A 25,362-nucleotide genomic window follows, 5' to 3' on the forward strand; every position below is an offset into this window, starting at 1 on the left:
GAGGTTGGGGGCAGTCCTACTCATTTTGCGCAAGTAGATTTTCATGTTCTGTCATACATCCCACGTTCAAAAGGCAGTGTCCTTAACATGATTGGCAGCTGAGTTCTTGGTCCCCTACGTCATCCTCCAGTCACTTGACTCAAACAGCAGTGACGGTTTAAGTCTTGCCAGCCGTCTTGTGGTCTCACTGGTTCAAACCAGTTGAAACTTGCCCAAGGAGGAAAAACGGAGTTTCTGAAAAACAACTCATGGCCCAAGACTAGATCCTTAGTAAATATATGGAACGTGGCTTAAGAAAGTAGTCTCCAGGGGACCGTTGATAAAAGTCTGGTTGGGGCCCCATTTTATTTTGGGCTTGGTTTTGGGCCCGGCTAGGCTATCTGTCCAGGGATGTATGGATATGCAAAATGTGGTATATACATAAAATGGCATATTATTCATCCTTAACAAAGGAAGGAAAGTCTAAGATATGGCACACCATGGATGAACCTTCAGGATATTACTCTAAATGAAATAAGCCAGTCACAAAAATACAACCTTGTGTGATTTCCCTTCTATGAGGTTCCTGAAATCGCTAGATTCAGAGAGACAGAAAGTAGAATGGTGTTTGCCAGGGGCTGGGAGGAGGAGGAATGGGGGGTTATTCATGAATGGGTATAGAGTTTCAGTTTTGTAGGATGAAAAGACTTCTAAAGATGGATCGTGGTGATGATTGCACAGCAATATTAATGTCTTCAATACACTTAAAACATACTTAATGTATCTATGGGGCCTGATGACTTGTCCTGGCTGAGCACACGCTTGTGCTGTTGCACATCTTACCCCTCACTGTGCAGTTGGGAAACTAGCCCAGAAAGAGGCAAGTACTGGCCCAGACCACAGGAGGTAGTCCGGGTCCCAAAGACTAGACAGAGCTCCAGCTTTCTTGGCCAAGGCTCCGCCCCTTCCCTCAGGTCTCCTTTGGCAATGAGAGGCATTAAGATCTTAGAGGATTGCTGCCCACCCCTCTCCATATGAGGTCATTTTCCTCTCCTCATCATAGCATGTGCATAGGCACCCCCACTCACACTGAATTCTCATGTGGGGGCCAGGGACGTGCAGTCAAGAAAGAGCTGACCCAGAGGAAGTGACAAGAGGCAGGAGGGAGAGAGATTGGAGGCAGCTCTCCCAGGGGACCATGGCATTCGTTCTCCAAGATACATGCCCAGAGATGAGCAGAGGAATCCCTAAGGTTCCTAGGTTTCTGCCTATCTGTCTGTTCCAGACCCATCCTTGGCCCAGCCTGGCGAGCACAGGACTGGGATCCTGCAGTCCACCTCTGTGGGCTCCCAGAACTGTGATGAGTCCATCCTCCCCTTGTGTAGGCATTGAGAACAGGAGAGAATACCTCAGTGAGGGTCCTCCTGTATAAAATGGAGTGCATCCAGCAGATGACTCCAAGTGTTCCATGCACTCGCAATGTGTCTGTTGGACTAGGTTCTCTGTTGATGACCTACTGTGCTCTGAAACGCTGAGAAGATGCTTTCCACCCACTTGAAATCATTTAGAACTGAGGAGACATGGGGGCATGGGTGGATGAGAACTGGGGATAAGGAAGAAGATGCCAGAGCACTGGACCCCAAGTCTAGAGATGAGGGAGAAGACCATTTCTTGTTGGATCCTCGGGGTCCTCATCTGGAGGCACGGGGTAGTCATTGTCCTGGTTGAGGTTGGATGCCTCAGGAATGAAGAAGACACCTGGTGGGGGACAGCAAGATGGGGGGAAATGTAGGCTCCCGAGATTCACCCCACTCTCTCGAAGCCGACAGGTCCTGCTCCTTTACCTCTGGGACCCTGGAGAGCCTCTGCCTTGAGGACATCTGAAGAATGGTTCCTTTCTGTTTGGTGGAGTTTTGGTGAGGGCTGCAGTGCTAGTGCTGGCCACCAGGGGGCGGGCAGCCTCTTGTGTCAGTGGTGGCAAGTTAGATTTTGTTTTTATTTTTTTCAGTTGTATTGAGATATACTTGATATACAGCACTATGCAAGTTAACATTGTTGTGTGGTACATTTGAAAGTTGCTAAGAAAGTAGATCCTAAAACTTCTCATCACCAGGAAAAAATCTTTTATGTTTGCTTGGTGATTGATGTTAACTAAACTTATTTTGGTAACCATTACATAATATACATATACATCAAGGCCTTTCCTTCTCCTGTAAACCTGGAATTTACACGGTGTCCACTGAACTTTTCTTGACCTCCTGGAGCAGAGAAGAGTCAAGCAGAGGTCATTCTGGCTGTCCCTCTGCCTCAGAAACAACTTGTACCTCCTATTTCTAGTGTTCATCTCCACAATCACAGTTGGTGATAAGCAGGGGGCGGGGTGCAAGATCTTCCCATGTACTCATTCAGCAGCTGTGCACTGAGCACTCACCCTGTGCCAGGTGCCCTGGTGGGCGAAAGTGCAGGATGAAAATGACCAAGTGGTCCCTGCCTGCCAGGAGCTCACAGCCTAGAGGGGAAATGGACAAAAGCAAAAACAGGAGAAAGAAAAGAGCAAGTGCTGTAGAGAAACGCAGCAGGGGGCCGTGAGGGAGGGCTGGGCATCACTGGGTAGGAGGGTCTGAAAGGCCTCACTGGGGTGACGTTTTCTGGGACCAGAATGACAAGAGGGAGCCAGCCCTTCAGGGGTCTGGGAGCAGTGTGTCAGGGAGATGGCACCACCGGTCCTGAGTCTCACAGGCAGAAGTGAGTTTGGCCAGAGGAGGTCAGAAATATGGCCAGTGAAGCTGGAGGGAGGCTGGGAGGAGAGAACAGGAGCTGGGGTGGAAGGTAGGGCCAGGGCCTGGTAGGCTGTGTCAGTTACCTTTCCCTCTCTGACTTCATTGCCCCTAACCTTGCATTTCAAAACTACAAATGTTGACTATCTCACAATTTGTGTGGATCAGCAATCAGGCACGTTTCAGCAAGCAGGGCTCCAGTGCCCCACCTCACAGCTTATTCTCTTCCCTTCCCCAGGAGTGCGAGATCCTGAAGAACTTCTCCTCGCCCCACACTGTCATCTCTTCTCTGCAGAAAACATCCATATGCCACCTGAAGAACACATGGAGGAAGTTTCCTGGTGGGTAGTGCCCCTCTCCATAGGAGGACCAGGGTGGATGGGGGATCTCCTGAATGTCTGCCATTGGCCCCTCAGTCAGGTGGGAACTCCTGGGAGGCAGCAAATGATGGGGACAGGGCCTGGGCCTCAGCGGTGGGTCTCTAAGTCTCCTGGTGTCCTTAGTGCACCAATTCTGCTTCAGGACTCGGTTTCCCTAAATGCCAGGTACTGGAGTGAGCCACATTGGAGATTTTCAAGTGTTTATAGCAACAGAACTCTATGCCCAGTTGAAACTCAAAGTGGTCAAAAGAGAGCTGCTTTGTAGAGCTGGGGAGTGGAGACCCCAGTGACCAACAGGGGAGCCCCCTCCCAGTCCCACGAGACCTTAGCGCTCAGAGGAGCCCAGTGAGAGCACTCCTCCAGGCAGTTTGAATCTCTCATGTTGTCAAAGAAAAGTATATGCACTTAGACCCCTCACATTATCCCTAAATTTATCCTTCCCTCTTTCCCTTACTCTCAGGGAGAGCTCTGAAAAATTTAAGGAGAGCTATAGCCAAGACGAGTCCTTGAACAGAGAACTGATGACCAAGGTAGAGTGGAGGCTGGGGGTCTGGAAAGAAAGCAGGGGCCAGGAGGGGAGGGGGACTGAGCAAGCTGTGGTTTTGATAATTTCTCACTTGAACTTTCTCTGAAACATTCCTGTCTATCTTGTCCAGGCTAACAAGCTTAGGGATCTGTTTGGCTCATGGGCAGGTGGGGTGCCGTTTGTGGGCAGGAGGCCCTGGTCATGGGACACAGCGGTGTTGGCTGTGCTGTTCCAGGGCGAGTTGCCGAGCTGGCGCTATCAGCAGGTCTCTGGCTTCCACTCACGTCCATCCTGCTGGATATAGCTTCTTCCAGGCTGTTGGGTGGTTGGGTGGGTTTATCCCTCAGGCTAAACCTGTCCTCAGGAAGCCAGGCCCCTGCTGCTCCTTCTATCTTCACCATGTCTCCAAGGGGAGGGCACACTGCCTACCCCAGGGACGGGCACAGCAGGGGATTCCCCTGGCCCAGGTGGACAAACAGGCTGCTCATCCTTGGATCTGAACAACTGACCAGAGACAGATGTGTGTGCATTGTGGGACTCCCCACTGGACCCCTAGAGCAGTCACTTGAGTCAACCACAGGAGTCTCACCTGAGTGCCTGGTTGGCCATGATATAGGCCCCAAGTGGCTTATGAGTAGCGTCTAGGCAACTGATGGATTCTTAGTGGATCCTGCTGAAAGGACGTTAAGAGCTTCATGTAAACGGGGAAGCAAAGCATCCTGTCACCCCCTTCCCTGTTGATCAGAGGTGGCACCTTGTGGGTCCAGTTCCTGAGTGGATAAAGAAAGAGTTCAGTACAGGCGAATATCCTGAGTTGTTCTTTGGGGAGGAGAAGGGTTTGGCATTGCCTCTGTCCTGCATGGGGGAGAGACACTCCAGGGGACTGGGGCAGGCAGGAGCCACTCAACAACCAGACTCCCAAGACACCCCATCATCTCCATCCACGGCTCGGCCCAGGGCCAAGCTTTGAGAGCTCAGGGGACAGGACTGTTGTCAGTGGTGGGGCTGGGGGTTAGGCAAGGATGTTGGAACAGGGCCTCTGGCTGAGAGGGGCAAGCGGCCTCTCCTCTGTTGGCCCCTCAGCAACTCACTGCCCCTGTTTGGGCCTCTGTCTCCCCATTAGGGAAATGGAGGTATGGTGATTGTGTGGTGATTGTGTGGTGCAGGCCTCACAGGGTGGTAATGAGGTAAGAGGGAGGAAAGGAATGTGGGAGCTTTCTGCCCGCTCCACCTGGAGGGGTGAGGGCGAGCACAATGATGACAGTCATGCGACAGTGAGTCCTCAGGAGAACCTGTGAGGTAGCTGGAGTTCTCACACTTTCCAGATGAGGAAACAGGCTCGGGGAGGCCAGGCCAAAAGCCCTTGCTCACACCCAAAGTGAGAGTTGGAGCTGGGCTTGCTCTGGAATCACAAGACCTTGCAGGGTGGAGTGGCATTGGTGCCAGTTCACTTGAGTCAGATGTTCAGGGTCAGAGGCCAGGGGTGCTCGAGAGAAATGGGGTGAGGGGAGTATGGTCTCGCTGACACTGTCCTCGACTCTGGCAGGAGGGGCCCTCCACGTTTGCCCCCCGGAGGGCAACCCCCAGAGAGTGCAGGAGAAGCAGCAGCAGCAGCAGGTGAGTGTGCCTGTGGAGGAGGGGCTCTGCCCTCCCAGCCGGAGGCCTCAAATCAAGAGAGGAGGTCCCTTCCTCCTGGTGCCACAGTGTCTGAATCCCCCAGTAGAAGTGACCAGGAGGGGGGCCTGGAAGAGCTGGTGTAGGATGGATTTGTTGTGGGGAGGGCCAGGGACCACATACCCTGTGATTTGCCAGAAGCCGGCCCTGGGAGGTGAGGAGGAGGAGTGTGGTGTTCTTGGGGTGTGAAGGGAGGAAGAATTGAGGGGAGGCTGCTAAGGGTCCTAGGCTGCTCCCCGTGGGAACCCTGGGGTGGGCCAGGAGGCTGAGGGTGAGGACTTTTCAGGGGAGGGTCTGCAGGGGTCCGACTTGAGAGCAAGGGCTCATCCCACCCGCACCCCTATGTCACAGGGTGTTGTCCCCTATCTTGGCACTTTCCTCGGTGACCTGCTGATGCTGCACCTGGCGATGGGTGATTATCTCGAAGTGGATGAATCTGAGGACCAGGCAGGAAGGACCAGGATCCTGAGCCTGGGGATGCGTGAGCCCCCGCACTGAGCTCTGAGCTCTCAGCACTTGGCACATCTCCTCTCATGAGAGCCTCACAGCCGCCCCTGGGAGCTGGGGCATCAGGCCCATCTTAGGGATGAGTGAACAGAGGCTCCGCCTGAGACATCCATTCTCGTTCCTCAGGCTGGGGAAGCTCAGAGCTGCCTGATGGCACAGCTGCGTGAGGTTTTATCTGAGCTGGACTCTGCCTGTCCCTCCCATGCTGCCCGTGGAGGGAGAGAGCAGTCAGCCCCCTCCCAAGTCAGGCAGCACATAAGTGGCTGAGCAGTCCCCTCTGCCTGAGGCCTCAGCCTCCAAGTCTGTCATCAGAGAGGGTTGTGCTGCCAGGTCCCTCAGCCTTCCCCCATGTCCTACTAGTCTGGAGCCCAGAGCCCATCCTAGGTCCAAGTCCTGTTTTCTCTGCATGCCCGGCCCCCTCTGGGGACCTGGCAGTAGTGCAACATGAGAAGGGCAGGGCATAGGGGGCTAGTCAGGCTAGGGGGCTCTGTCTGATGGACTCTGGCTGTCTGCCTTCCAGGGGAATGAGATCAACCTTGAGAAGAGGGCTGAGGAGCAGCTGTGGCACTCCTTGCAGGGGAGGGGAAGGAGGTGGAAATCAGAGACCCTCTGGGGATAACAGTTTCTGGCTCCACCCCTTGTATCTTACATTGAGTGGAAGATTTTGGTAGAAGTCGAGACCCATCCAGTTGGCGCGTGGGTTGAAGGGAGGATGGCATCAAGGAAAACTTCTTGGAGGAGGGGCTGATTATTCCCATTCTGAGAACAGGTAGAACCTGGATGGAACTGGAGGGAAGGAGCGTTCCCAGGACTGGTCCCCTGCCCCAGTCCTCACCCCCCACAAGGCCCCTGCAACATCCCCCAACCAGGCCCTGTCTGCATCCTCTCCTTCCCTCTGGTCCCAAGAACACCGAGTCATGAGGGAGATCCTGCTGCTCCAGGTCGCTGCAAAGAATTATAAAAAGACCCTAAGGAGTGATTTGGGGCCTGGTTCCAGGACATGGAGCTGCTCAACGAGAATGAGTGAGGCCGGGCAGGAGTTGGGTGAGGGCAGGGGTGGATTCTCCCTGTTGGCCAGTCCAGAGAGCCTGTCTCCGTGGCCCCCTGGTCAGCCACAGGCCTTATGGCATGGCAACCTCTGGGACACCCAGACTCCAGCTGCTGAGGTTTCTTTTGACCAAATTTTAGGAACTTTTAGTTTTCTAGTTGAATCTCTGGAATTGCATCAGCTCTAAGTGGGGAAAACAATGGAAAAAGATCAAAACGTGCATGTGGAGAGGACAAGGCCCGAGGAAGATCATTTGCAAATGGACTAAAGGCAGGCAGGACTTTCCCTCCTGAGACCCCTCTAGGGGCTCCATGTTCACCCCTGACCTAGATTTGAATCCTGCTGGGATCCTTGTACAGGCCTCTGAATTCCTTTTCCTGCTTGATTTGTATCCAGGAGGAACGATATCTGATGCAGCTTTTAAGGCTACTGTTGGGCCTTGTTCCATAAACATGACTGCTCCCTGTGAACTAGGATTTTCAGCACCCCTGCCTTCCTTATGCAATTCCCTTTAGGGCAGAAATTCCCTAGAAGGCCCCCAGCCTCCTCCCTGGCTTGGCCTGATGGATCCCGAGTGAGCTCTGCTTTGCCAGGATGAGGGACCATAATCCTGGCCAGTCAGTGACCCCACATTGTCCCTTGCTGTCCAAGGTGAATTCTGAGCTCGTGTCCTTCTGAGGTCCAAGGTCTTGGGCAATCCTCCAGTTTACACACTCAGTGTTGGTGTTCTGAACTCGTCCAAATGGCGTAATTGGGCCCAAGTCATTAAAGTGTGTCACCCCTGGGTGGCTGTGCTTTTTCCCCAGTCTTGTGCTGTGGTTACATTACAACCAGCTGCTGGGGTGTGAACCCTGTTTGGAGCTTTGAAATATGAGGCATGACAGGGGTGTTGGGAGGTCCAGCGGGGAATGCCACGGAACTGATGATCCATGGTGGTGCATGAACACAGCCTTACCAATTAAAATACTGAAATGCTCCCCATCTGGTGGTGACTAGACACTGCTCTGAGCTCACACCAAGAACCCGATCCATGACTAGCAGCTTTCAAAGGGTTACCAAGTGGCATTTTGAACCTCTTCCCTTGGGAACACCCTGTAAGACAAGGGCCAGATGAATCGCTTGGCACTTGTGAGTTATCGCCTCCTTTCTGATGGCTGCAAGTGTCACCCAGACACACAGGCTGGACTCTGCCAGGGAAGCCTTCTCAGGACAACCAGAAGCTGAGGATGAATTCTGGTTCCCGGCATCCCAGGCCCTTCCTGACACAGCACAGCCACCCAGGAAAGTGATTTGGTAATGGAAAGACTGGGAAGGCCATACTTTCCCTCCAAAGAGAAAGAGAAGTGCCAACAGTGAAAGCTTGATCCCTCAAATAGACAATTAAATCCCAACAAGCAGTGGGTTCTTGTCAGATTACTGATGCTGAAAAGGCCTCTTTTGATAATAGCACGATCCCCCAGCTGCCATGTCCATCTTCATGAATCAAATTTCCAACACATATGGATCTAAAAAACTGAGGGAAATCTGGTATTTCCTTAGATGCAACACTGAATTAGCATGCAACAAAGAACATAAAAATGGAGACCTAGAAGTAAATACCTAATTTGAGTACATAGATATCAAAGTGCTTTTGAAACAATATTTTGGAATCTATTGGAATATTACACAAAAAGAATAATCCACTTTTAGTACGTTTTACTGTGACTGTCAGGGGAAAAACTGAATCATCCCGTGACGTTGGTAACTCGCTGCTGACTTGAAAGTAAAAATAAATGATGTACATAGTAAAAGAAAATGAGAGAACAGCATGAAAAAAGAAGATCTTTCTCTCCTCACCTGAAACTCAACCTCTCACCTCAGAAAGAAACCGCTGTCTATATTTTCTATGTCACACAGCAGAGTTTAATAAAAGAAACGTATTGGTATGTTTTAAAGTTTCAAGAGCTCAAAGCAAGGAAACATTAGGGACGCAACCATGAGACCTCACTGAGGTGCCTGCTCCATTTCATCTGCTGTCAGGACGTCCTTCTTGACCCCTCGTTTTCTCTGCCTCGCTAGCAAGTCTGTCCGCCATCAGTGCTACCACCAGTCTCTCTCCTGTGCTCCTCACTGCCCTTTCCTCTTTCCTGATACCTTCCACAGTCACCAGAAATTGTTGGGAGTGAAGCTGGAATGCCCAGATCAGCTCCTGGAATCATCTCTGTCAAATCTGAAGACCAGCAGGAGTGGGCATGGGACCTGGAGTGCAGACCACCTGCGAGCACACCTGGCAGGGATTCACCTGTGTGACTAGGTGCAAGTGTTTGCAACGCTTTGGCAAGATTGAAAGGACTTACCAGTTGTCCTGCACTGCTGCAGGCCTGGAGTCCTCGCGGTCTCTCGGGCCAGCAGACCTGGTGGGGCTGGTCCAAGGTGTCCTCCCAGAGACCCGTCACTGCTAGGATGGGATGGGATTCTAGTAACCGGCCCCTTGACTATGTCACTGGACATCCTAAAAGGGATGGAGGTGCTTAAACCAGGCTTTGGTTTGGACTGGTTCCCACAGTCACGCTGCTTCCTCTGTGAAGACATGACTATCATCCTTCTTTTCCTCTTACCTTACAAAAATAAATCATGATATTGGGTCAAATGACAAAGGAAGCCTGCCATTTTAGGACAATTATCATGGCTGTTTTGTACTTCCACGCTCCCTCTATCCTCTGGGGATCTGACCTGTGTCCTGGGATGTCATCAGGCAGATTTGCATCTAGAACAGAAAGCTCCAGGTCAAAACTCAAGGCTACTCCAGATCATTTCTCTCCCTCCATCCTGTTAACCCCCCCTCCTTGTTTGAGTGTGTTTCTATTCCTTTCTTGTCCTTGTCACTCTCAACTGTACAAGTCCTGGCACTCCATCTCAGGACAGTCGGTCCCCAATCTTTTACTAAATCCCAAATCCCACCATTTCTGTGTTTTCTGACTACTCATTTGCTTAATCCATTGACCACTCGGTGTTCATAGAAGTGAAATCAATAGTGACATTGTCAACCAGCCCTTGTTAGCGACTTACTCCCACATCCCAGATGTTCACGTAATCCAAATGGTTATGTTCAAAGTAAATAATTCAGAAAACATATTCCCTCACCACAAATTCCTGATATCTAATACTTTTATTCAAACACTCATACAGTGGATACCTGTCCCTCAAGATAAGAAGTAATGCCACATCACCGATCCTCACCTTAATTTCCTCCTACCCCTATCAATCCTGGATTCCATGGACTATGAACTCAATAATTTCCTTGGAATAATAAAAAATTCCTTACCACTTAGTTATGTTGTAAACCTCCAAACCCAGAAGATCCCGATTATCTGCCATGCCGCAGCTACTGCTGGTCTTATAACAAGCTGAAGAAAAAGCAGGAAACATGATCTTTTGGTACCACTGTAAATACAAAACCATCTGCATCAACTGGGAAGCACTCATAATGCCTGAAAATTTTGTTCTCTTTTTTTGTGTTGGGTCAATAACAAAAAGAAAAATAAATTAAAAAGTGGACACGGGGGCTGGCCCCATGGCTTAGCGGTTAAGTGCGCACGCTCTGCTACTGGCAGCCCGGGTTCGGATGCCGGGCGCGCACCAACGCACCGCTTCTCTGGCCATGTTGAGGCCGCGTCCCACATACAGCAACTAGAAGGATGTGCAGCTATGACATACAACTATCTACTGGGGCTTTGGGGGAAAAATAAATAAATAAATAAAATTAAAGGCAAAAAAAAAAATTGGCAAAGGACCAGAATAGACTTTTTCCAATGAAGACCTACTAGTGGCCAATAGGTGTATGAAAAGGTGTTCGGCATCACTAATCAGGGAATGCAAATCAAAACCACAATGAGCTATCACTTCACACCTGTTAAGATGGCGATTATCAAAACAACTAAAGGTGGCAAATGTTGGTGAGGATGTGGAGAAAAGGAACCCTTGTGGGAATGTAAACTAGTACAGCCATTATGGAAAACAGTATGCAGATTCCTCCAAAAATGAAAACTAGCACATGATCCAGCAATCCCACTTCTAGTATATACGCACAGGAATTGAAATCAGCGTCTCAGCGAGATACCTGCACTCTAATGTTCATTGCAGCTAATTTACAATAGCTAAGACACGGAAGTAACCTAAATGTCACTGATGGATGAAAGGATAAAGAAATGGAATATTAGTCAACCTTGAAAAAAGAAGCAATTCCTGCCATTTTTGACAACATGGATGGACCTGGAAGACATTAGGCTAAGTGAAATAAGGCAGACAGAGAAAGGCAAATACTCACTTATATGTGGAATCTAAAATAGTTAAACTCATACAAGCAGAGGTTAGAATGGTGGTTGCCAGGGGTTGGGAGGATGGAGAATTTGGGAGCTGATGGTCAAAGGATACAAAGTTTTAGTTATCAGGATAAATAAGTTCTGGAGATGTAGGCTACGACATAGTGCCTACTGGTAACAAGACTGTATTGCATACATCACATTTGCTAATAGAGTAGATATTAAGAGATCTTACCACAGAATAATAGTAATAAAGGAGGTGAGAGAAAACTTTGGAAGGTGATGGATATGTTTGTGGCCTTGATGGTGGTGACAGTCTCAAGGGTGTATACTTATGTCCTAATTCATCAAGCTGTGTATGGAAAAGTATGACATCATCGTTGATTCTTCTGCACCTTGAAATACGCCATGTCCTCATCACATGAGAAAATTTTGTAACTATATATGGGGACAGATGTTAACTGGACTTATTGTGCTGATCATTTCGACATATACTCAAACATTGAATTATTAAGTTGTACCCCTGAAACTAATATAATGTTGTATGTCAACTTTACCTCAATTAAAAAAACACAACAGACAAAATGATTTGAATATTGTAAAGGAGTTCAGTGAATCCTTGAAACTGCCCCACTCCTATATGGGAGTTACAGGAAGCAGAGAGGATGAAGGAAGATGGAAGAAAGTTGTACAAAAGAGTATTCAAATTAAAATCATTTGAGTTGCTATCAGCTCCTTGTGGCAGAGTTGTGTGAGCCCTGATCTTCTTTCACATTTATCCTGGAAAAGCATACTTTCAGATCCAACCCATAATAGTTCATCATTTGCTCTAATACGAAAATCTCAACTTAATAAATAAAACCAAAACCATCCCTTATGTATGAATAAAGTTAGTGAACTTTACAGAGAAAAGAGCATATTTGCACAATCTCAATAAAGGAAACAGAAGAACTGAATGATGATCGAGTCTCAGTCAAGCTTATCTTTGAAAGCCAGTGAAGCCAGGATATCTTTTCAAGGATGTGTGTAGAGCTGTCAGCCTTGGAAGATAGAAATAGTGGCCTCCTCTAGAGCAAAGGACAGGCTTGCTTACTGCCCAATATAATAGAAATAACACCCCTCCCTGGGGCAAAGGTCAGCAGACTTCCTGCCCATTATCAAAGATTTGAGTTCCTTAAGCTCTGAGTTCTTGCAACCCTCTGCATGTCACCTGGCCCACTGTGTATCACCCTGTAGGAAGTGGGATTTAGTGAACTGGTGCAAATGTTGATACTCTGGCCACTAGTATTGTTGTGTCATTAAGTCCTTTGTCTCTGACCCATGGGTCTAGTTTCTTTTGCCAGCATCTATAAGACCATGGTAAGCTGACTTATTAGCTTGCAGGTAAGGTAAAATATCATACCTTTCACGGTTCCTGACAAGCCCTTAATGTAACTAGTACTCTTAGGAACAGAGAGCTATCCAGAACAATATGTATGAATATTCTTCATCGAAGACTTCATGCAACCAAAACTTTAATAAGTCTCTCTGATCTCTTTTATTTCTACCCCAAGTAGAAGGAGAGGCACCAAACTATTACAGACCTAGGGCTTGTGCAAGCCACCTGGAGACCTAGTGACCAGAAACTTCCCATGGGGAGCAAAGACAGATGGGCATATTTCCAAAATGGACCCATATGCCTCCTTATCATCCAAAAGACAGTACATTATCTTAATTTATGATGATTTCATTCACTAAAATCTTGTGATGGGCCAAAGATGCACATCTAAGAAGAGTGAGACACATGGCAGTTGTAAGCAGATTAACACATTTGGTGAATATCAAACTCTGAACTAAACTTAGTGTTCTAATCTATTATAAGGTACAACAAATTTAATTAGGTCAATTAAATGATCTTTAATGGTATGCCTGATTATTACTCTGCAATAATGAACAAGAAACTCATGTAAATAACTATAATTGGTCTTACTTTAAAATATAATAGTCAAGACTGTTTGAGATAAGCTGGAGAGAAGGAAGGGGAGAAATAGATAAAAGTTAGCTGCTCTGAAGCCACTCTCAAGACCCCTGGATCTACATGTAACCCAGGAGATCGAGGCAGATAGCTATGTGCCTAGATCCTCCTGCACTGTGCTTCGCAGGGATGTCACGGAGCTGAAGCAGCTTCCTAAATCATGTTTACACGTCCATGTGTCCCATACCCCTGACCATGGGGATGAAACACCATTCAATCATCCCTTACACCCCTCTAATTAACAATTAGATTTCAGAATGATTGTATCATTACATGATAATTTATTCTTCAAACCTGTAGGATGCCAAGCTAAAAGAAAATCAAATTTCAATGGCTTCTTTTCTTTCAAGGACCAAGATGTTCTTTCACACTTGGAATCCGGATTAGAGGATAAATCCATCAAATCAATGGAAACAAGTTATGAAATGGACAGAGGGATATTTCATTCATATATACACAGTTTGTACTGTGGCAAAAATAGAGTTATATTTTAAAAAATTAGAATTTCTTGAAATTTTAGAGATTTTAAAGACTTTGTTCTGCTTATACTCCCTTTGGTTTACCAAATCAAACTCACTCTTTAATGGGCATTTCTAGCATTGAGTGCTAATAACAACAGCTTTTTTAAATTCTTATTTTTCCCAGGTCAAACACCAAGGGTAGAGGTCATCAAAAGATCAAGTCTAATCTACCTACGGGTGTGGCAGCCTTAACTATGGATGTTCAAGCCAGACATTGCCAGAAGAACTACATCTCTTCACCCATAGGTGAGTTTTTACTAGTAATCACAGAAACTTAGGGATATCAAAGGAAATTTTTTATTAAGAACCCAAGTTATAGATTCCTCTCTTAGGTTCATTACTTTGAATTTTTGACTCAAATCATATATATCGATTGGACCATGTTAAATTCTATGATCTTTAGAAGATGCAACCTACAGCTGAAGAGAAACAGATACAACATCAATATCTTATCCTCTCTGAAGCCAAACTGAGAGCCCCTGGAGTCAGAAGTTTCCAAGAAAAGAAAAAGTCATCCATCTTCGGAAGACAGACAGTAGAGGTTAGTCAAACATTCAACTTTAAATTGTTAACATGACTTGTTAGAATGTGATGGAGGACACCTTCTAAGTTTCATGATTTTTCTCCAGAATATTGAGATGGATGACCTTGAAGTCCAGTTTCCCATAAATGTATTTATTCCATGATAAAATTAATTTCCCTATAATTACCATGAAAATGTTACGTCATAGTCTCTGACTAAAAGGAAACAAAGCAAATTGAGCAGTTGAATAACAGTGTAATTAATTCTATACAAGGATCTTTACTGCAGCGTTATGTATAATAGTGAAACTGGATGTAATCCCATTTCTATCAAAGAAGAAGTAAACAGATTATGGTATTCCTGTTCTTTGGAATACCTCTAAAACATCTAAAATGGTAAGTTAGAATGATGTGCACTGATAAGGGGAGACGTCTATGATATATGATTTCGGAAACAGCAAATTGCAAAACGATGTAGTTATATAATTTATGTTAAAAAACTTTATGTGTATTTATAAATTCATAGGAAATTTCCAGAAGAATAAACCCCACCCTGTTAACAATAATGGCTTCTGAGTAGGGGAGTGAGTTTCAGGGAAGTGGATGAAAGGGGTGGGTTTCACTTTATATAGATCTGTGTACTTTGACTTTTTTTACAATATGTATTTCTTTCATAATTAGAAAAATGACTGATGTGACCATTTGGTGCAGGACAACAGTATTATGTTCACCAGTCTCTGTAACGTATGTTACTGCACAGCACAGACTGTAGGAGAAAGCCCAGAGGAGCAATGAAGACAAAGAAGACATGACACCTGCAAAAAGTCAGTGGAGTATTTCTACGTAACAAACCTTCCAGGTGAGTGACGGTCAGTATCTTCCACTGATCCATCTCTCACAATAAACCTAGAACATGCTCAGGGTAAGCTGGAGGACTACGCCCCACTAGTCCATTCCCCGCCCAGGGCCTGTTTGTGCAGGGTGACTGCCATCAAGCAGACAATGGACTCAGGATGGAGCATGTGCCTTTGGGGAGGCTGGTAGAGAGGGACAAAGTGGAACACCAGCTAAGTGCACACACCTGAGAGGTGGAGTTCCAGGAGGAGACTCAAAATGTACCAAGAAACTGCGTGAAGGGAGCTACTCGACCTCTCTGAGCCTCAGTGTCCCCCCCTGTAAAATGAGGATCACAGGCCTACTTCACAGACCTGTTGGGGAAGATACATAAAAGTGCCTGTGACAGCCAGTGTCCACATTATTAACAAAGCCGTGCCCAGAGCATCCGGGGAGTTGTAGTCCTGTAGTCCTGCAAGCTCCCAGCCTGGAGCGGTTGAGAGACAAAAGCTCCCAGCATGCACAGCTAGGGGCCCCAACTCCCTCCTTGTCCCTCCACCCCTGGGCCCCACTCCTCTCCTTGTCCACCCCACCCTCTATCATGCCTCTTCTCTCTACCACGCCCACTCTCCATGCCCTGCCCAACGCCTGGAGTATGCGCAGCGTGGTTGGGCTGCATCCCTTGAGGCCGGGACTCAGGTAGGGGTGGGGCTCACCAGCCTGGCTGTTGCTGAGAATGCTTGCAGCCCTGGTGGAAGCTCCCTGGCCAGTATTTGAAATGTAAATTCAATATCTAAAATGGAAATACCGGGTGACTGGGATCCTGGAATTTGCCTTTTCAAGGCCACTTGTCCTACTATCCCCTCCATCCCTCCAGGCTGCCATGATCCTCCCTTTGGACTCCATGGTCAGGGTCGTTGCACAGATCCTCCCTTTGGACCCCGCCTGCCTGAAGGGCCTATACCTTGGTCAGGCATCTTAGAAGGACTGCTGTGAGCCATGTCATAAAAAGGAGAAAACATCACAGTGGACAGCCCCAATTCCTGCATATACAGATGGGAAACTTAGGTGCACTGGTAAGTGACTCCTAAGCCGCTTCAGGGGACCACACGCAAGCCCCTTCTCCGACGCTGCACACAGGCCTTGTTCACTGGACTTCCTTGGCCTCATTAACACAGGCAACAGCACTGAAACTTCCCGTTGTTCCTTCGCACAATGTCAGGGAAGTTTGTGTAGGAAGGTAATATGCAATTTCTGCTCTACTATAGGGCTGGCTCCTTGGGAACCAGTTTTAATATCTCTTTTTAAATATACCCTCAGAATCACAAAATAATTAAGCAAAATAATTTGTTGCTCTTGGGGGTTATAGCGATAATTCTCTTGAGTCGTTTTTCCATTTAGCTTCTCTGATTGACTCCAAATACTACAGCACCACACCCTTCTAGACTGGTGGATGTGCAGCTCCACTTCTTTGCAAGGAGGACACACAATAGCAGAATATCCATGGCCCAACTTTCTGGAGCATCAGTATTACTACAAGATTTGGAAGAAGATAAGTTAGGTCATTTCCAAGTTAAGGAATTAAAAACTTAAAACTAAGATGAGGTGGGAAAGTCATATACCATTAATAGTTGTCAGTAATCTGTGCCTGAAATGTCAGACTTTCTCTGAGAAAGAACTCTGAGACTCTACTTCCCATTGTTTTAAATAGGAAAAATTAGAAGACATAGCAAATCTATTGAAAAATCCTACCAATTTCCTAAGTCACGTTATGGCACCTACACATAAGTTATGAACATCATTGCTCCTCGTTTTCTTCCTCATTCAACCCAGTCCCACAGGTCTTGAGTGCATGCTGTGAACACTGCACTGTGCTAGATGTCAAGCCCTTGGTGAGCATCATTGTGGGGGTGGACGTCGATGGAAAAAGATTGCATCATAAAAATTCAAAGCCATGCCACTTGCCAAATTGAGGCAAAAATGGAAAGACCTAGGATGCCAAGGAAGGGTGAGGGCATTAATAGATACTTGGGAGTATTAAAATCCATCTGATGATGTCATGAGTGAACGTGTTCCACTTTAAAACAAAACACTGCTGTTGTTCTCAGATATTGAGTTAGTATCTTTGTGCAAATATGCAGGATTTAAAGTGTTTATTGATGTATAACATGCATACAGAAATATATGCAGACGTCATCCGTGTAAACCTCAAAGAATTATTACAAAGTGAACACACTTGTGTGACCAAGAACTAGCACCAGCTTCATTCAGGCCCCAACAATCCCTTTCTCCCTCCTTCCTCCCCAAAGGTAACCAATACCTTACCAGCAAACACTGTATATCGAGTTTGTCTTCTTATACAAGTGTTTTATTACAGGACAATTTAAACAATATACAAAATAAAGAAAATAGCATAGTAGGCCCGTCACCCAACTTCAACAACTACTAATCATCTGCCTTTTATGTTTTATCCAGACTCCATCCCATTCTCACCTCACTGTATTATTCTTTTAGTCCTTTTTGTATGTGTTGGGGGGTAAGATGTACACACACTGAAAGGCACAAATCTCAATCGTACAGTTTTGGCAAATAAACATGCCCATATAACCTTCACCCCTTTAAGAATAAAGTATTGCCATCACCCCCAGAAAACTCTTTCCTGTTCCATCCCAGGCAATTTTTTCCTTCCCCCGAGGCAACCACTGTTCTGGTTTTTTCACCATAGGTTCATCTTGGCAGAAATCAGACCACGTGTATTGTTTTCTGTCTAGCTTGCATCCCTCGGCACGAGGTAGATGAGACTCACCCAGCACGTGTGTGTCAGCATTTGCTCCTCAGCACGGCTGAGGGCGTTCTGCTCTGTGGATGCCCCAAAGTGGGCTCGTCTTCCTCCTGGGGACGTGCAGGTCATCTCCTGTGAACATTCTTGTACAAACACTTTTTGTATGCTGTTTAATTCCTTTATTAACATTTAAGTGACACAGCTTTGCAGTTTTTAGTGGTTGATCCAGATTACAATATGCATCTTTAACATATCACAGCTGTCCTAGACTTAATAGTGCACCAGTTTAAGCAATGTAAAATATGGAAGACTTGCTACAGAACAGTTCCATTTATCTCTGTCTGTCCTTTGTGTTATGTTGTCATAAATTTTACATCTACCCATATTATAAATCCCACAATACAGTGTTATGATTTTTCTTTAAATAGTCATAGGTCTTTTAAAGAAGTTAAGAGAAAAATGTTTAGTATTGGGAGGGAAATGTTTTGAGGATCTGCAAATGTACTGTTTCTTCTCTAAGTTTCACTCACAGTTTTTGCATTCATCAGTCAGTCTTGCCTACAGTAATTATTACTGTGGTGTTCTAGTGGCGATTTGCTATTTCATGCTATCCAGCAGCGTTTATTATTTGGAATTCTGTGAGGAATATTGCCCCCCTCCCTCTCCCTGCCTTCTACCTGTCTTTCTCTTTTTCTCTCATTCTTCCCACCCCCCCTTTTTCTTTCTTACTTTCTTATTTAATCTTCTTTATATCAGTATAGACTCATGGATATTTATTTTATTCTCTGGGTAATAATCCAATGCTACCATTATTTATTTTGTTGCTCCCAGTTTTCCAGCTTGAGCCATTGGGAAGTCTTTAAGATTGATTCCTTTTGACACATCTCCTCATTTTCTGTGTTTTTTTTGAAAGCACTTTCCTACTTTCTGGCAATACAAGAAGCTCCAGGCTCATATTTTATTTCCCCTCCCCAGATCTAGAATTAGCCATTTCTCCAAGAAAACCTGGTTCTTTTTATTGGAGAATGATATTTAGAAACCAAAATCTGGGAGCTAGGTGTGCCCATTGATACTAGGGTGTCACTGCTTCTAGACCCTCTCAGCAGAGCTTGGAAATGTATGAATGAATATAAACTCAGGTATACACATCTACCTATCGATATATCAATCTATCAATCTATCTATCTATCTGGATAGATATATTAAAAGAGACATGGATTCATATTGATACTTCCAACTCCAATCCAGCACCACAGAGTTTATTCCAGCATTCTCCTTTTGTTTATTTGTAACTTCTTTCACCAACAGTGAGAAACTTAACTCCAGTTAGCTACAATATATTTACTAATGTGTCAAGTAGTTTCAGAATCGCTGATCCATACCCTTACGAAAAACAAATTTACCACCTAGAGTACAGTGTTTCTGTACAGTACTTTAGTTTTACAGTATCCCATCAAAACACTGTCTTCCAAAGTTATTTAGGTCAGGACCTTTCATCCCTACCCCTTCTGTGTGGTTATGTCACATGCTTGTAATACAGTGAGGTTCATTTGTCACTGCATTCCATCTGAGTTCCCCAGCATCCTGATTGATTTTTAAAATTTGCAGAGTAAAATTCACTCTATGTGGTGTACAGTTCTGTGGGTTTTGACAACTTTATGGTCATGTATCCACGTCCACGGTACCACATAGAGCTGTTTCTTTCACTCCCAAAATTCTCTCATACTGTCTTTTTGTAGTCAACCCCTTCCCCCATTCCATCCCTTGGCAACCACTGATCATTTTCCATCTCTGTAATGCTGTCTTTTCTAGAAAGTCATATAAATGGAATCATATACTATATAGCCTTTTGAATCTGGCTTCCTTCACTTAGAGATATGCATCCAAGATTCATCCATGTTGTTGTGTGAATCAAGAGTTCATCCTTTTTATTGCCCAGTAGTATTCTAATGTACTGATGCACCACAGTTTCTTTTCCATTCACCTGACGAAGGACATTTAGTTTGTTGCTGGCTTTTCACAATTATGAATAAAATGGCTATGAAGATTCATGCAAAGATTTTTGTTTAAACATTAGTTTTCAATTTGCTTCAGTAAATCTCTAGGAGTGGGATATCTGAGTCATATAATAAGTGTATGTTTAACTTTATAAGAACCTGCTAAACTGTTTTCCGAATACAACTATCATGCTGCATTCCCAGTTCTAGTTGCTCCTAGTCCTCACCAGCACTTGGTATTTGCAATTTTATTTTTTATTTTAGCCACCTAATAGGTGTGTGGTACCTTATTGTGGCTTCTGCTTCCTTTTGAAAGTGAGTTCTGCTAAATACAGATCCTGTGTTTACTTTTGGGTTTTCTTTCTGCACTTGAGAGATGTCATTTTGTTGTTGATTTGTCTCTTTTGTTTTTGATAATATATCATCCATCATTCATATTATTTCTCCCTGTATGTAATGTCTTCCCCTGTATATGTGTATTTCCCTGACTGCTTTCAAGATTTTCTTTTTATCTTTGGATTTTAGCAGCTTGACTATCATGTGCCTAGGTATGGTTTTATTTTGTATTTTATTTTGTGGGTTTCCTGACTTTCTTGGATCTAAAATTTTAGATTTTTCACGAAATTTTGGAAGTTTTATGCTATTACTCATTGATTTTCCTTTCTGCTTCATTTAATTTTTTGTCTCTCCCCTCTCTGATGAGGACTCACTCATCTCTCAGGTCTTAAGGCACTCTTCATTTTTCTCAAAACTTTTATGTTCTTTTCTTCAGACTGGATCATTTCTATTGCTCTATCTTCATGTTTCTTCTAATGTTTCTAATCTACCGGTAAACTCAAAAATATTTTCTGTATTTCACCTTCCTATTTGGTTCTTTTTTGTAATTTCCATTTCTCTGCTGAGTTTCTATATCTGTTCATTCATTATGAGAATATTTTTCTTTACCGCCATGATCATCTATATAAAAGCTGCTTTCTCATCCTTGTCTGCTAATTGCAACACCTTGGGAATAGTTTCTACTGCCCACTTTTGGTCGTATATGGATTATATTTTCCTATTTCTTCAAATCTCATGATTTTTTAAATTATGTACTGGAAACCATGGATGATAGTTATAGAGACTCTGGATTCTATTGTATCCCTTTGAAGAGTGTTGTTATTTTTCTAGCAGGGAGTTAACTTGGCTGGACTGAAACTCCAATCCTATCTCCTTTACAACGGGCATAGCTGAAATCCTCATTCAGTTCTTTCATCTTCCAACTGCTGTTTTTACACTAGGCCCTCTGAGGCCTACCCTGCATGTGTGTTGTTCAAAGATCTGCCAATTTGGTGTGTGTGTGGGGCAGACTTTCATACATATTTTAAGATTTTCCTCTTTGTGGTTCCCTCCCTTCCAGAATTTCTCCCCCAACTTTCCAGCTACTCTGCCAGCCCCAAAATACATCCTCTAACATTACAAGTAATACTATAGTTTTTCCCCTGTCTGGGCCATGTACAGATTTTGGAATGCTTTGAGGTAAAACACTCAAGCTTGCAAATATATCCTGGTAAAATTCCCATGATTCAAGGGAAGACGCCCCCTCTGTTCTGCTTGCCTTTGGAAGAGATTTATGCATACATACATATACACATTTATTGTATGTGTATTACATATAGATACATGATTCTATATAAATATATATAATATTTCGTGCAGATTTTATCATTGTTATCTGTGACAGTGTTAGTTCAACAAGCTACTCCACTATTACTGGAAGCTAGACCTCGGTTTTGTTTCTTTTTTGCTTTTTATATAAATGGAATTATAAAATATATAGCCTTTTGAATATAATTTCTTTTATGCAGCATTATGGTTGTGATATTCATCCATGTTATTGCATGTAGCTAGTGTTTGTTCATTTGTTGAAAATAATTAATGTTGTTAAATGGTCATAAAACATGCATAACATGAAATTAACCACTTTATCCATTTTTAAGTGTACAGTTCAGTGACATTCAGTACATTCACATAACTGTGTAGTGATAACCTCCAACCATCCACAGATCTATTTTCACCTTCTGCTGAAACTCTGTGCCCATTAAGCAACAACTCCCTGTTGTCCCTCCCTCTTGCCCCTGGGAACCACCATTCTCCTTTCTATTCCTATGAATTTGACTACTCTAAGTACGTTATATGAGTGGAATCATACAGTATTTTTCCTTTTGTGTCTGGCTTTACTTCACTTAGCGTAAAGTCCTCAAGGTTCATCCATGTCATAGCATGTGTCAGAATTCCATCCTTTTTAAGGGTGAATGGTATTCCACTGTGTTTTACACCACAATTTTTGTCAACTTATCCGTTTATGGACACCTGGCCTGCTTCCAGCTTCTGCTTATTTTGAATAACGCTGTTAAGAACACGGGTGTATGTATATGTCTTTATATATGTGTTCAGTTCTTTTGGGTTTATACCCATAAGTGGTGTTCTGAGATTCATTTTTTCACGTGTGAGAGGGTTCCCCACACCTCCAACAAGCTATTCTTGGAATGCCAGCTGGTTGTCAGGTAATTCAACTCAATTTGATGCTGTCAACCCAGAGATACATCAGATTCCACAGTTTAAGGGCTCAGTCCTATAAGACTGCACACCCACCCAACCTCACCTCAACTTCAGATGCCAGTTACAAGCCCAGGCTGTTACCTGTACTTCTGACTGAGTGACTGTAAACCAGAGAGTCCCACAACATCCTCCTTGGGTTTGATTAATTTGCTAGAGTGGCTCACAAAACTCAGAGAAACATTTACTAGATCACCAGTTTATTATAAAAAGATATAACTCAAGAACAGCCTGATGGAAGTGGTTCAGAGGGAAAGGTATGGAGGAGGGGCACAGAGCTTTCATGCAATCTCCAGGTGCACCACTCTCCAAGCACTCCTTGTCATTGCCAATCTGGAAGCTCTCTGAAACTCATTCTATTGGGATTTTTATGGAGGCTCTCTCACGTAGGCATGATCAATTATTAACTCAGTTTCTAGCCTCTCTCCCCTCTCTGGAGGATAAGGGATAGGACTAAAAATTCCAAGCTTCTAATCGGGGCTTGGTCTTTCTGGTGACCAGCCCCCATCCAGGAGCCATCCAGGAGCCCACCCAGAGTTGCCTCAATAGAACAAATGATTCTCCTAGTGTTCTTATCACTTAGGAAATTACAAGGGTTTTAGGAGCTCTGTGTCAGGGATGGGGTCAAAGACAAATATTAGAACAAGAGATGTTCCTAGTGTTCTTATCATTTAGGAAATTACAAGGATTTTAGGAGCTCTGTGCCAGGAACTGGAGACAGAGATCCATAAATGTATTTTCTGTTATTTCAGAACCCATAGGTAGAATTTCTAGATCATATGGTAATTCTATTTTTCATTTTTGTAGGAACTGCCATACTGTTTTCCACAGTTTTATATTCTCACCATCCAAGCACAAGGGTTCCAATTTTTCAAAATCCTTGCCAACACTTGTTATTTTCTGATTTTGTGATAGTAAAACTATTCTAATGTGTGTGAAGAGGTATCTCAATGTGGTTTTATTTTGCATTTTCCTGATACTTAGTGATGTTGAGCATCTTTTCACGTGTTTACTGACCATTTTATGTCTTTGGAGAAATGTCTATTCAAGTCCTTTGTGCATTTTTAAATTGGGTTGTTTTTTTATTGTTGAGTTGTGGGAGTTCTTTATATATTCTAGATATTAATCCCTTATCAGATATGTGATTTGCAAATATTTTCAACCATTCTGTGGGTTGCCTTTTTACTTTGTTAATAGTATCTTGTGATACACAAAACTTTTGCGTTTTGATGAAGTCCAATTTGTTGTTTTTTTTTGTTACTTATGTCTTTGGTGTCATATTAAAGAAATCATTGTTGGCAATGGCATTTGGACCCAATGACATGCAGCTTTTACCCTGTGTTTTCTTCTAAGGATTTTATAGCTTCAGCTCTAATATTAGATCTTTGATCCATTTTGAGTTAATTTTTGTATATGGTGTAAGGTAAGGGTCCAATCTCATTCTTTTGCATGTGGTCATCTAGTTTTCCCATCACTATTTGTTGAAAAACTTATCCTTTCTCCAATGAATGGTCTTTGCACTCTTGTCAAAAATCATTTGACCATATATGCAAAGGTTTATTTCTGGGCTCTCTATACTATTTCATTAGTATATTGTGTGTATTTATGCCAGTACCACACTGTTTTGATTACTTTGTAGTAAGTTTTGAAATCAGGAAGTGTGACTTCTCTAAATTGTTCTTCTTTTTCTACATTCTTTTGGCTATTTAGGGTCCTTGAGAGTCCATATGAATTTTAGGATAGATTTTTCTATTTGTGCAAAAAACATCATTGGAATATTTACCTCCTTGAGTAAGTTGATTCTTAAGTATTTTTCTCTTTTTGATGATATTGTAAATAAAAATGTAAAGTTTTTAAATTTCTTTTTCAGATTACTTATTATTAATGTATAGAAGAACAACTAATTTTTTCATGTTGATTTTGTGTTCCACTACTCTACAGAATTTATCAGTTCTAAAAATTTTTTTGTGGAATTTTTAGGGGTTTCAACATATAAGATATTACTTGTAAACAAATATAGTATTACTTCTTCCTTTCCAATTTGGATGCTATTGCTTTCTTTTTCTTGCCTAATTGCTTTGGCTAGAACATCTAATACCATGTTGAATAGAAATGGTGACAGTGGGCATTCTTGCCTTTTTCCTGATCTTAGAAGAAAAGCTTTCAGTCTTTCTCCCTTGAATACGATGTTCTCTGTGTATTTCTATATCTGGCTTTTATTATGTTGAAGTAGCTTCCTTTTACTCTGAGAGTTTTCTAGTGTTTTTAACATGAAAACATGTTTAGTTTTGTCAAGTCTTTTTCTGCATCCATTGAGATGATCCTGTGTTTTTTTCCCTCATTCTGTTAATGTGCTTTATTACATTGATTCATTTTCATATATTGAAACATCCTTGTATTCCAGAAATAAATCCCACTTAAAAATGATGTATAATCCTTTTAATATGCTGCTGAATCTGGTTAGTTATTATTTTATTGAGGAATTTTGTATCAATATTCATCGAAGATACTGACTTGTAGTTTTCTTTTCTCTTAGTGTCTTTGGCTTTCATATCAAGGTAGTGCTAACTCCATAGGATGACTTTAGAAGTATTCTCTCCTCTTCAACTTTTTGAAAGAGTTTGAAAAGAATTGGTGGTAGTTAATTTAAAAAAGGCTTTGGGCGCACAAATAAATTCAGCATAAAATAAATACAAATAAATATTTTTTTAAAATGTGAAAAGGACTTTTTCTTAAAAAAAAAATAAAAATTAAGCAAGTACATCCCTTATCACTTTATTTCTAAAAGGGTTTTTTAACCTAATAGTAAGCAGAAACAAATCGTTGAAATTAAAATGACTCAAGTCTTAATTTCCTTCATTGCAAATTTTCTGACAGAAGTATATGGTGCCATCATGTATGACAT

The 25,362-nt window shown here is 43.6% G+C and overlaps 1 protein-coding gene across 14 annotated transcripts in view; it reads left to right on the forward strand.

The window, feature by feature from the left end:
* The window catches only part of LOC131398561 (ral guanine nucleotide dissociation stimulator-like), a 257,569-nt gene that overhangs the window by 145,676 nt on the left and 86,531 nt on the right, over positions 1-25,362 (forward strand). For 6 of the 14 annotated variants that reach the window (XM_058532228.1, XM_058532229.1, XM_058532227.1 and 3 more), the window contains one exon: positions 13,852-13,973. The gene's annotated coding sequence lies outside the window, so the exon portion shown is untranslated. Of the gene's footprint in view, positions 1-2,994; positions 3,098-3,596; positions 3,667-5,208; positions 5,280-5,687; positions 6,069-6,363; positions 6,613-6,749; positions 6,867-13,556; positions 13,824-13,851; positions 13,974-14,191; positions 14,269-14,930; positions 14,979-25,362 lie in introns of those variants that run through there. The other 8 variants (XR_009216928.1, XR_009216927.1, XR_009216924.1 and 5 more) reach the window with 7 other exon arrangements.

The sequence above is a fragment of the Diceros bicornis genome, chromosome 35 (genome assembly GCF_020826845.1).
Source record: "Diceros bicornis minor isolate mBicDic1 chromosome 35, mDicBic1.mat.cur, whole genome shotgun sequence".
Classification (NCBI taxonomy): domain Eukaryota; kingdom Metazoa; phylum Chordata; class Mammalia; order Perissodactyla; family Rhinocerotidae; genus Diceros; species Diceros bicornis.